Raw genomic sequence first — 13,085 nt, 5'->3', positions numbered from 1 at the left:
AGCCGGGGGCTTTTGTAAGCGTATTACAAGTTGAAAGTAGAACGTTTTCACACAAAGATACTCCTGTTGGTACACAAATCTTTGTGTCAACTCTAGGGGGCGCAATGTAAAAGAAGAAAGAATTGATCTAATATCAAATTTCTAAGACTACATACTGTATATACTCTGATTATAAGGAACAGTATTTAGGACTCAGTTGAGTATAATCACAATATAAAATAGACCAATAAACAATAGTCTTAGTGAATCTTAACTGTTCAGAGTGTCAATCCAAAAATTGGTTTCCAAGGCAATCAGTCCTTTAATGGTAATTCAGGTTTCAATTCCAAACAGGTGAAGTTTCACATAAAAGGACCACGCCAGATGGAGTCAGCTCCTTTTCACAATACACATAGACTGCAGACTTATTCTGTAAAGATAATCACAAGACAAGGGCGCCTCCTAGTGTAATAAGGTTATGACAATGTAGGATAAGAAAATACAAGTGAATACTCACAAGTAAAGCAGCACCCAAATGTGCTGAGTAAGGCAGACTTGGAACATGCAGTGTCCCAGCTCACTGGCCCAACGTGATTACCGGTATCCCAGGTGTTCTCAGTGGGGGAAATAAGGTCAGACTCTCTAATGAAGATGACCCTGATATTAAATAAAATGAAGATGAATAAAGACCCTGATATTAAAATAGAGAAAGCAACACGTTTCTCAGATCTCTGTTTCCTCAGGATACCGGTAATCACGTTGGGCCAGTGAGCGGGGACACTGCAAGTTCCCAGTCTGCCTTACTCAGCACATTTGGGTGCTGCTTTACTTGTGAGTATTCACTTGTATTTTCTTATCCTACAATGTCATAACTTTAATACACTAGGAGGCGCCCTTGTCTTGTGATTATCTTCACAGAATAAGTCTGTTTTCACACAAACGCTAACCTGACATGAACAGAAAGCTGAACTTCAAATATTGTGAATGCATTAATGTATTTCCCCATAGACTTCAGTGGACTTCCCCCATAGACTTCAAAAGTGGAAAAACACCCACACTCGTAGGCAAAACGGATCCTGTTTAACCAAGGGTGCTAACCCAACATGAAATATGAATGTTTCAAATTCCAATGTTCTTCACATAGCAGAGTATGTTCTATTTATTTATAAATACATATTTCTAAATGTATCTGATGTTTTTTTGATAAAATATACATCTATATTAGCGCTGCAGAATCTGTTGGCGCTCTACAAATAACCGATAATAATAATAATAATAATAATAATATACCTATATATTGTATATATACAGGGAGTGCAGAATTATTTGGCAAATGAGTATTTTGACCACATCATCCTCTTTATGCATGTTGTCTTACTCCAAGTTGTATAGGCTCGAAAGCCTACTACCAATTAAGCATATTAGGTGATGTGCATCTCTGTAATGAGAAGGGGTGTGGTCTAATGACATCAACACCCTATATCAGGTGTGCATAATTATTAGGCAACTTCCTTTCCTTTGGCAAAATGGGTCAAAAGAAGGACTTGACAGGCTCAGAAAAGTCAAAAATAGTGAGATATCTTGCAGAGGGATGCAGCACTCTTAAAATTGCAAAGCTTCTGAAGCGTGATCATCGAACAATCAAGCGTTTCATTCAAAATAGTCAACAGGGTCACAAGAAGCGTGTGGAAAAACCAAGGCGCAAAATAACTGCCCATGAACTGAGAAAAGTCAAGCGTGCAGCTGCCAAGATGCCACTTGCCACCAGTTTGGCCATATTTCAGAGCTTCAACATCACTGGAGTGCCCAAAAGCACAAGGTGTGCAATACTCAGAGACATGGCCAAGGTAAGAAAGGCTGAAAGACGACCACCACTGAACAAGACACACAAGCTGAAACATCAAGACTGGGCCAAGAAATATCTCAAGACTGATTTTTCTAAGGTTTTATGGACTGATGAAATGAGAGTGAGTCTTGATGGGCCAGATGGATGGGCCCGTGGCTGGATTGGTAAAGGGCAGAGAGCTCCAGTCCGACTCAGACGCCAGCAAGGTGGAGGTGGAGTACTGGTTTGGGCTGGTATCATCAAAGATGAGCTTGTGGGGCCTTTTCGGGTTGAGGATGGAGTCAAGCTCAACTCCCAGTCCTACTGCCAGTTTCTGGAAGACACCTTCTTCAAGCAGTGGTACAGGAAGAAGTCTGCATCCTTCAAGAAAAACATGATTTTCATGCAGGACAATGCTCCATCACACGCGTCCAAGTACTCCACAGCGTGGCTGGCAAGAAAGGGTATAAAAGAAGAAAATCTAATGACATGGCCTCCTTGTTCACCTGATCTGAACCCCATTGAGGACCCGTGGTCCATCATCAAATGTGAGATTTACAAGGAGGGAAAACAGTACACCTCTCTGAACAGTGTCTGGGAGGCTGTGGTTGCTGCTGCACGCAATGTTGATGGTGAACAGATCAAAACACTGACAGAATCCATGGATGGCAGGCTTTTGAGTGTCCTTGCAAAGAAAGGTGGCTATATTGGTCACTGATTTGTTTTTGTTTTGTTTTTGAATGTCAGAAATGTATATTTGTGAATGTTGAGATGTTATATTGGTTTCACTGGTAAAAATAAATAATTGAAATGGGTATATATTTATTTTTTGTTAAGTTGCCTAATAATTATGCACAGTAATAGTCACCTGCACACACAGATATCCCCCTAAAATAGCTATAACTAAAAAAAACTAAAAACTACTTCCAAAACTATTCAGCTTTGATATTAATGAGTTTTTTGGGTTCATTGAGAACATGGTTGTTGTTCAATAATAAAATTAATCCTCAAAAATACAACTTGCCTAATAATTCTGCACTCCCTGTATATATATATATATATATATATATATATATATATATATATATATATATATATATATATATATATATATTATATATATATATATATATATATATTATATATAGGTATAGATAAATACACATATATATATATATATATATATATATATATATATATATATATATATATATAAAAATAAATAAATATATATATGATTAACTATTTAAAAATAGATTGAACATATTCCCTTATGTGAAGAATGTGGAATATTTACAAAAAATACATAGTTAAGCACTATTAAAAATGAATATTGTATAAATATGATTTTACATGTTTTCAGCTACTTGTCTGCAAAGGGCTTCAATGAACACATGTATACATATGTATGCATGTGTTTATATGTGTATATATGTCTGTAAATACATATATACACATATAAATACATATGCACACACACATTTAGACATGTGTTTGTATGTTTCTCTATGTTAAAGCCCTTTGCATTACTTTTTTTTCTAACACCAGAGACCTCATATCTTTGAGCCCTTATAACTTTTTTATGCAAATTTTATAAATTAATTTTATTAGACAGTGATATGAGAGTAACTTTACATTTAATTGTATTTTTAATGTGTTTTGTGCAACTTATTTGACTCCCGTAACAGTTAACCAGAGCTCTGAAGTCTCTCTAACCCAGCACGCATTAAATTTATTTGAGCTCACGCAAACACGTTTACTTTCAACTTGTAATACGAGCGGTCCTTCCAATTCGCGCAAAGAGTCACAATAAACCCCTTTTAGCATGCACGCAATAGTTAGTGCGCCACTCGTACTAGCCCTAAAATAGTATTCTAACATATACTGTACACTGTCTCCTGTGTTTATATGTATTAAATTAATATTTAAGTTAGGGGAGGAAGAATTATGCTGTCATTTTTTTTTTAATTATAACTGATTAAACCTCTAAATAATTTTACACTCTCCTTTGACATTAGTAAATAAACATACCAATCAAAGATTGCAAAATATGCTGTAAATAATTAGGTTTTAATGTTGAACAGATGTCTCATGCTTCAAGGAGATTGGGATGTGAAAAGGTCATTGTGTGTATCAAGTAGAATTTATTCACTCTATTGCCCTAAATAGATTCTCACAACTCTGAGCAAATGAGATGCTTTCATATTTACCATGGGTTTTTAAGATCTAGACCATGTCACACGTTTTGTTTTCCAGACAATGTTTCTGCCAACAAATTACACTTAAAAGGATATTAAACCCCACATTTTTCTTTCATGATTCATAGTCTAACATTTTATAAACTTTTCAGTCTATTTCTATTATTACTATTGCTTTGTTTTTTTTTGTTTCCTTTGCTGAAAAATAGGTAGGTAGGCACGTGAGGATGTATGTGTGTGGAGTATTATATGAGAATAAAATAAATTGGATAAGAGAATCAAATTGGAAACGTTTTAAAAAAATAATGTATATTCTGTCTGAATCATTAAAGGGACACTCAAGTAAAAATAAAACTTTCATTATTCAGATAGAGCAGGCAATTTTAAACAACTTTCCAATTTACTTCCATTAACAAAATATGCTCAGTATTTTTATATTTAAACTTTTTGAGTCACCAGCTCCTACGGAGTATGTGCAACAAGTCACAGGATAAAACGTGCATGCATTTGTGATTGGCTGATAGCTGTCACATGGTATGTTTATGCATTTGTGATTGGCTGATCGCTGTCACATGGTACAGGGTGAGTGGAAATAGACATAACTTTTAAAATTGTCAGAAAAAAAATCTACTCCTCATTTAAAGTTCAGACTAAGTGCTATTGCATTGTCTTGTTATCTTGCATTTGTTGATTATGCAAATCTACGGTGTTTACTGATTCTTTAAAGAAAACATTTTGGGTTTTTATATCCATTTAATCTTGCCATAAATGATCACTCATTTCCATTACTTAGAAGGTGCATATATATGAACACCTAACAGTATGCACATTGGCTGTATTTCAGTATGGAATTGTGTCTAAAATATCTTAATGTAAAAGTACTTCCGATTCTAATAGGAGACAGTATAGAAACATCTTTACAGTAGTAAGATTTAATTCTCTCATTTGTTTTTATAGTTATCATTTATAGACTTTCAGAGTTCTCGAGGAAGATGATATTGCTCATAGCAAGTATAATTTCAGGGTGGAAGTGTTAGACCAAGGCAAACACAAAACATAAATTCAGAAAAGGAAACTTTTATTGAAGCTCTGTTAAAACATTTTCTTATTATACATACAACCCCTCATAACACAATGATGAATCACCTGCTGCTTTAATGCTCCCTTTCTCATCATCTTTGGGAAACAGTACTCTGTTACTTGAAAAACATCATGTGATTCACCAGAATGTAATGAGTGGTCGTATGTACAATAATAATATATTTTATGGAGTTGTCCACACTGGTATTGAACATGCTATTTGGAACATCTTTATCCTCCAGTTATTTATAAAAATTATAATTATTTTTAACAAATATTCAATTTGAGAGACTGATAGTAGCCTATATGGATAAAGTAAAACAAATCCGATTACTGCCAAAAATAAACAAACTGGTTAAGTGAAAGTCCTAATTATTCTTTAATATTCAATTTCACTAATTACTGGTCTAAGAGATTTATTATAGTTAATACATTTTCTCTTTTTTTGCCTACTGTAGTATACATCTCAGAAAGCTAACGCTCACATTTACTAGAATTATGTGTAACATTTCCGTTTCCTCCCATGTCTGCATTTGTGCATGACTGTGTGCGCATGGGGGCACGTGTGTTTGCTTATGCATGCATGTTTATATTTGTGCACAGTGTCTGTGCTCACATGTGTGCATTTGGTAGCACTCTCATGCACACTATATGTCAAAAAGTATGTGGATACCCCTACTATTATTTTTTGCTAATGGCTCTGACAAGCACTGATAAAAATTTAGGCCGACACATGAATGCAATATAATTATAGCCATGTTTATTATGAACTTATTACAATAAAAATAAGGCAGTAATAGCAAGGTGATGATTAAACTGTAAATATATTACTTAAAGGGACACTGAACCCAAATGTTTTCTTTCATGATTCAGATAGAGCATGCAATTTTAACCCCTTAACGACTGAGGACGTGCAGGGTACGTCCTCAGAAAAAAGGCAGTTAATGCCTGAGAACGTACCCTGCACGTCCTCAGTGTGGAAAGCAGCTGGAAGCGATCCTGCTCGCTTCCAGATGCTTTCCGGTTATTGCAGTGATGCCTCGATATGGAGGCATCCTGCAATAACCTTTTTAAGTCATCCGGTGCAGAGAGAGCCACTCTGTGGCCCTCTCTGCACCGGAGATCGGTGGCTCCCTGCGTTGGTGGGTGGGAGCCGGACCGGGAGGCGGGTGGCGGCCATCGATGGCCCTGTTGATGTGAAGGGGGGCGGGATCGTGGGCGGGGGTGGCTGGGGGCGCGCACGGGCGCGCGCGCGTGCACGGGGAGGGAGCGGGTGGGAACCGCTACACTACAGAAAATGTGGAAATAAAAAATATAAAAAAAAATGTCAAAATAATAAAAAAAAAACGATCAGCAAGGTGGTGGGGGTTTGTCTGTGTGTGTGTGTGTGTGTGGGGGGGGGAAGCTACACTACAGAAAAAAAAAACCAAACAAAAAAAAAGCACTTTTTATTGTAAACTGGGTACTGGCAGACAGCTGCCAGTACCCAAGATGGCCCCCAATAAGGCAGAGGGGAGGGTTAGAGAGCAGTTTTGGGGGGGATCAGGGAGGTTGGGGGCTAAGGGGGGGATCCTACACAGTAGCATATGTAAATATGCTAAAAAAAAATTCATTTTTTTTTAAAACCCTTTTATTTTAGTACTGGCAGACTTTCTGCCAGTACTTAAGATGGCGGGGACAATTGTGGGGTGGGGGAGGGAAGGGAGCTGTTTGGGAGGGATCAGGGGGTGGGATGTGTCAGATGGGAGGCTGATCTCTACACTAAAGCTAAAATTAACCCTGCAAGCTCACTACAAACTCCCTAATTAACCCTTTCACTGCTAGCCATAATACACGTGTGAGGCGCAACAGGATTTAGTGGCCTTCTAATTACCAGAAAGCAACGCCAAAGTCATATATGTCTGCTATTTCTGAACAAAGGGGATCCCAGAAAAGCATTTACAACCATTTGTGCCATAATTGCACAAGCTGTTTGTAAATGATTTCAGTGAGAAACCTAAAATTGTGAAAAAATTTACGTTTTTTTTAATTTGATCGCATTTGGCGGTGAAATGGTGGCATGAAATATACCAAAATGTGCCTAGATCAATACTTGGGGTTGTCTACTACACTACACTAAAGCTAAAATTAACCCTTCAAGCTCCCTAAAAGCTCCCTAATTAACCCCTTAACTGCTGGGCATGATACACTTGTGGTGCGCAGTGGCATTTAGCGGCCTTCTAATTACCAAAAAGCAACGCCAAAGCCATATATGTGTGCTATTTCTGAACAAAGGGGATCCCAGAGAAGAATTTACAACCATTTATGCCATAATTGCACAAGTTGTTTGTAAATAATTTCAGTGAGAAATCGAAAGTTTGTGAAAAAAATTGTGAAAAAGTGAACGATTTTTTGTATTTGATCGCATTTGGCGGTGAAATGGTGGTATGAAATATGCCAAAATTGGCCTAGATCAATACTTTGGGATGTCTACTAAAAAAAATATATACATGTCAAGGGATATTCAGGGATTCCTGAAAGATATCAGTGTTCTAATGTAACTAGCGCTAATTTTGGAAAAAAATGGTTTGGAAATAGCAAAGTGCTACTTGTATTTATGGCCCTATAACTTGCAAAAAAAGCAAAGAACATGTAAACATTGGGTATTTCTAAACTCAGGACAAAATTTAGAAACTATTTAGCATGGGTGTTTTTTGGTGGTTTTAGATATGTAACAGATTTTGGGGGTCAAAGTTAGAAAAAGTGTGTTTTTTTCCATTTTTCCTCATATTTTATCATTTTTTTTATAGTAAATTATAAGATATGATGAAAATAATGGTATCTTTAGAAAGTCCATTTAATGGCGAGAAAAACGGTACATAATATGTGTGGGTACAGTAAATGAGCAAGAGGAAAATTACAGCTAAACACAAACACTGCAAAAATGTAAAAATAGCCTTGGTCCCAAACGGACAGAAAATGGAAAAGTGCTGTGGTCATTAAGGGGTTAAGCAACTTTCTAATTTACTCCTATTATCAAATTTTCTTCATTCTCTTGGTATCTTTATTTGAAAAGCAAGAATGCAAGTTTAGATGCCGGACCATTTTTGGTGAACAACCTGGTTTGTTCTTGCTGATTGGACAGAACCAATAAAAAAGTACTGTCCATGGTTCTGAACCAAAAATTGGCTGGCTCCTTAGCTTAGATGCCTTCTTTTTCAAATAAAGATAGCAAGAGAATGAAGAAAAAATGATAATAGAAATAAATTTGAAAGTTGCTTAAAATTGCATGCTCTATCTGAATCATGAAATAAAAAAATTGGGTTTGGTGTCCCTTTAACTTTGGAATTCTGCAGATGTGACAAGTGTATTCTCTCTTGTTCTAGTCTGCAGTCTCGTCTGCTTCAATCTAGACTTCTTGCCTTCCCCTTTTAAGAATATCTAATAATTAACAGTTAATATAATATGCATGTCTAATATGGTGTCAATCATATTTTGTAGCAATTTTTAGTCTAACTTAACAAGCGTTCTCAATACAATATAAATCACAGAAAGATTCTCTCACAGAACTCTTCACACTATACTTTGGAATGTGCCCCCCTCCTTCCTGCAGGATAAGACACTGCTGTGAGAACAAGGCAGTGAGAGAAATGCAAGTGTTACTTTTCTTAAAGGCAATTACACTTAAAGACATATATTTGCTAAATATATGTAATACTAAATATATACATAGTAACATAGTAACATAGTAGATAAGGTTGAAAAAAGACTGAAGTCCATCGAGTTCAACCTATACAAATCTAAAATACTTTCAAAAAGCTCCAGTTAAGCTTAAATAACCCATTAAAATTTGACCCATTTAATACTAGCAATCATATCCATGAATTTTGTTTATATACAGAAATGTATCCAGACTATTTTTAAATGTATCTATGGTATTGGCATTCACTACCTCCTTTGGTAATGAGTTCCACAATATTATTGCTCTTACAGTGAAAAAAACTTTTCCGTTGCAGGAGATTAAATCTCCTTTACTCCAACCTTAAATTATGAGCTCTTGTCAGAATCAATTTTCTTGAAATAAACAGAGCTTCTGCAATCTCTGTATATGGGCCTTGAATATATTTATATAAAGTAATCATGTCACCTCTCAAGCGCCTTTTTTCTAAAGAAAACAGACCCAGTTTGGCTAGCCTCTCCTCATAGGTTAATTTCTCCAATCCCCTTATTAGCTTTGTGGCCCTTCTCTGAACTTTTTCTAGTTCTGCAATATCTTTTTTAGCAATCGGTCCCCAGAACTGCACTCCAAACTCAAGGTGAGGTCTTACCAGGGCTTTATATAATGACAGAATTATGCTTTCCTCCCTTGAATCAATGCCTCTTTTAATACATGCTAGTATCTTATTAGCCTTTGAAGCCGCTGCCCTGCATTGTGCACCCATCTTTAGCTTGTTATCTATTACTACTCCCAAATCCCTTTCCTCCTGTGTTTGGCTAAGTCTTGTCCCATTTAAAAAATACGTAGCCTGCTTATTTTTACTTCCAAAATGTAGAACCTTGCATTTTTCCGTATTAAATCTCATTTTCCATTCACTTGCCCATAGTTCTAATTTTAGCAAATCCCTTTGTAAAGAGAGTTTGTCCTGCTCTGACCTAATAACCTTACTTAACTTAGTATCATCTGCAAAAATAGAGATGTCGCTATTTAATCCTTGCTCCAAGTCATTTATAAAAATATTAAAAAGAACAGGGCCCAGTACTGATCCCTGGGGGACGCCACTGATTACCTTTGTCCAATCTGAGTATGATCCATTTACTACTACTCGTTGCTCCCTATCTTTTATCCAGTTATTTATCCATGAGCTAACATTTTCAGCTATTCCCAGTCCCTTAATTTTGTGCATTAATATCTCATGTGGCACTGTATCAAATGCCTTTGCAAAATCTAAGTATATCACATCAACTGATTCCCCTTTATCTATATTTTTACTTACTTCTTCGTAGAATCTAATTAGATTAGTTTGACATGATCTATTTCTCCTAAAGCCATGCTGATTAAAACTCATAATCTTGTTTGCACGAATATGCTCATCAATATAATCCCTTATAATCCCTTCAAATATCTTCCCCACTATTGATGTCAGACTAACTGGTCTATAGCTTCCTGGATCATCCCTGCTTCCCTTTTTGAAGAGTGGCACCACATCAGCTTTACGCCAATCCTGGGGTACCATGCCTGAGGATAATGAGTCTTGAAAAATTGAGAGTAAAGGTTTGTCTATAACAGTGCTAAATTCCCTTAACACCCTTGGGTGTATTCCATCTGGGCCTGGAGTTTTATTTACCTTAATATTTTCCAGTTTTTTCCTGATATCCTCTAAACAAAACCCAGTTTGTGGTATGGTCTGGCATGTTCTATTCTGTTCCAAAGTATCATTCAATGGTTCCTCTCTTGTGTATACTGAAGAAAAAAACTGGTTTAGTACCTCAGCCTTCTCCCTGTCATTATTTATCATGCTACCCTCCACACATTTTAATGTACCTATATTATCCTTCTTATATTTTTTTGCTATTTATGTACTTAAAGAACCTTTTAGGGTTAGACTTAGAATCCTTGGCAATTAATTATTCATTTTCAATTTTTGCTAATTTGATTGCTTTTTTGCATGCTTTGTTACATTCCTTATAAATATTGTATAGTCTGTACTATTTTCTTTTAATAATTTAAATGCCCTACGTTTTTTCCTAATTTCTCTTAACACATTTTTATTTAGCCATAACGACTTTGTTTTTTTATTTTTATTTTTATAACCATATGGTATGTGTTGATATGTATATTTATTTAACACATTTTTAAATATTATCCATTTATCCTCTGTATTTTTTATTAGAAAATACATTGTCCCAATTTATATTATTTAATGATTTCCTTAAATCGTTGAATTTTGCTTTCTTGAAATTGAAAGTCTTAGTTAAGCCTTTAAAACACTGCATATGAAAAGAGATTTCAAATGTGACCATGTTATGATCACTTTTACCCAAATGTTCTTTAACTTCTATGTTTGATATTATATCTGTATTGTTTGATAGCACTAAATCCAATATAGCTTTACTCCTAGTTGGCTCCTCTATTAATTGTGTCAAGAAGTTATCCCTGAGAACATTTAAAAATCTATCCCCCTTAGCTGAATTACTAGTTTCATTGGCCCAGTTTATATCAGGATAGTTAAAATCTCCCTCAATTACATATGTTCTCTAATAAGCAATATTGTGATATAAACTGCTAATACATTGACTAATGATGAACTATTTGCGTATGGAATCATTAAAGATTTTCCATCCCATGCATCCTACTAATTATTGAGTATTGTGGAAGAACTCGATTGGCCTGTACAGAGCTCTGACCTGAACCCAATTGTACACCTTTGGGATGAATTGAAACGCCAATTGCAAGCCAAATCTTTTCATCCAACATCACTGCCTGATCTCACAAATGCTCTTTTGATTGAATGGGCACAAATTCACTGTCTGTAATAGCTTCCAGACCACAACTGGGCAAATATAATTGTTGCAAACCCATGTCATAATTGAATCCGACACTAGGGAAAAACACTGATTTGAATGCGGTGCATAGCTTAATATAACTGAAAGCTTGATTACGCCTGTAGTTTGATGTGTAAAGCGTTGATAAATGGAGGCCAATATATTACATATTTATAAAGTAAATAGAGATATATATCAATGTTACAAAAATCAAAGCTTTAATTAGTGGATATTTTTTGTATTTAAAATAAATTATTAAAATTCATTAAAATGATGCTGGAGATAAAAATCTGAGATTAAAATCCTCCATTTCTCGAAAGTAAATCAATACAAAATGTTTGCATAGGAAATTAGCACATCCAGGCAAGTTCCCCGCTTGCTTTTCCCCAGTAAAACTCCATGAATAATGCACAAGAGGATTCTGGGTAAGATATGCAAATTAGATATGCAAAATCTCAACTTTTTTGCTTCAAATACTGTTTTAATTTAACACAGTGATCCCTTAATAGGGGGATTGCAGCAATACAGAAACCACTGCTAGACAACCTGTTTCGTTCTTTTTAGAAGTCGTCAGTAGCAGATAGATTTCTGGTTGCTGCTTCGGTAAAGCTCAATTCAGGGTTAAATCAAAATTCATTAAAATTATGGTGAAGATAAAAATCTGAGATTAAAATTATCCGTGTCTCAAAAGTAAATCAATACAACATGTTTACATAAGAAATTAGCACATCCAGGCAAGTTCCTCGCTTGCTTTTCCCTAGTAAAACGTCATGTACATTGTTACCAATGCACAAGAGGATTCTGGATAAGATAGCATTGGTTTCTGTATTGTTGCAATCACCCTATTAAGGGATTGCTGTGTTATAACAGTGTTTGAAGCAAAAAATCTGTGATTTTGCATATCTAATTTGCATATTTTACCTAGAATCCTCTTGTGTATTGGTAACAATGTACATGGAGTTTTACTGGGGAAAAGCAAGCAGGGAACTTGCCTGGATGTGCTAATTTCCTATGCAAAAATTTAGTATTGAAACAATGATTACATATATGTTCATTTAAACAATATACTATACTAATGATTAACAGTTGCTTTTATCTAGAGTCCTGGAGAGAAAAAAAGTCTAACGGCTAGATTACGAGTCTTGCGTTAGGCTTAAAAAACAGCGTTGGCCGGTCCCAACGCTGCTTTTTAATGCCCGCTGGTATTACGAGTCTTGAAGTTACAGGTGTACCGCTCACTTTTTTGGCCAGACTCGGAAATACCACAAATCCACTTATGTCAATTGCATATCCTATATTTTCAATGGGACTTGCATAGCGCCGGTATTACGAGTCTGACCAAAAGTGAGCGGTAGACGCTCTCCTGTCAAGCCTGGTACCGCATTTTAAAGTTAGTAGTTAAGAGTTTTACACTACAACGCCGTAGCATAAAACTCTTAACTAAAGTGCTAAAAAGTACACTAACGCCCATAAACTACCTA

The sequence above is a fragment of the Bombina bombina genome, chromosome 4 (genome assembly GCF_027579735.1).
Source record: "Bombina bombina isolate aBomBom1 chromosome 4, aBomBom1.pri, whole genome shotgun sequence".
Taxonomy (NCBI): Eukaryota; Metazoa; Chordata; class Amphibia; order Anura; family Bombinatoridae; genus Bombina; species Bombina bombina.
This window is presented reverse-complemented; position numbering follows the sequence as displayed.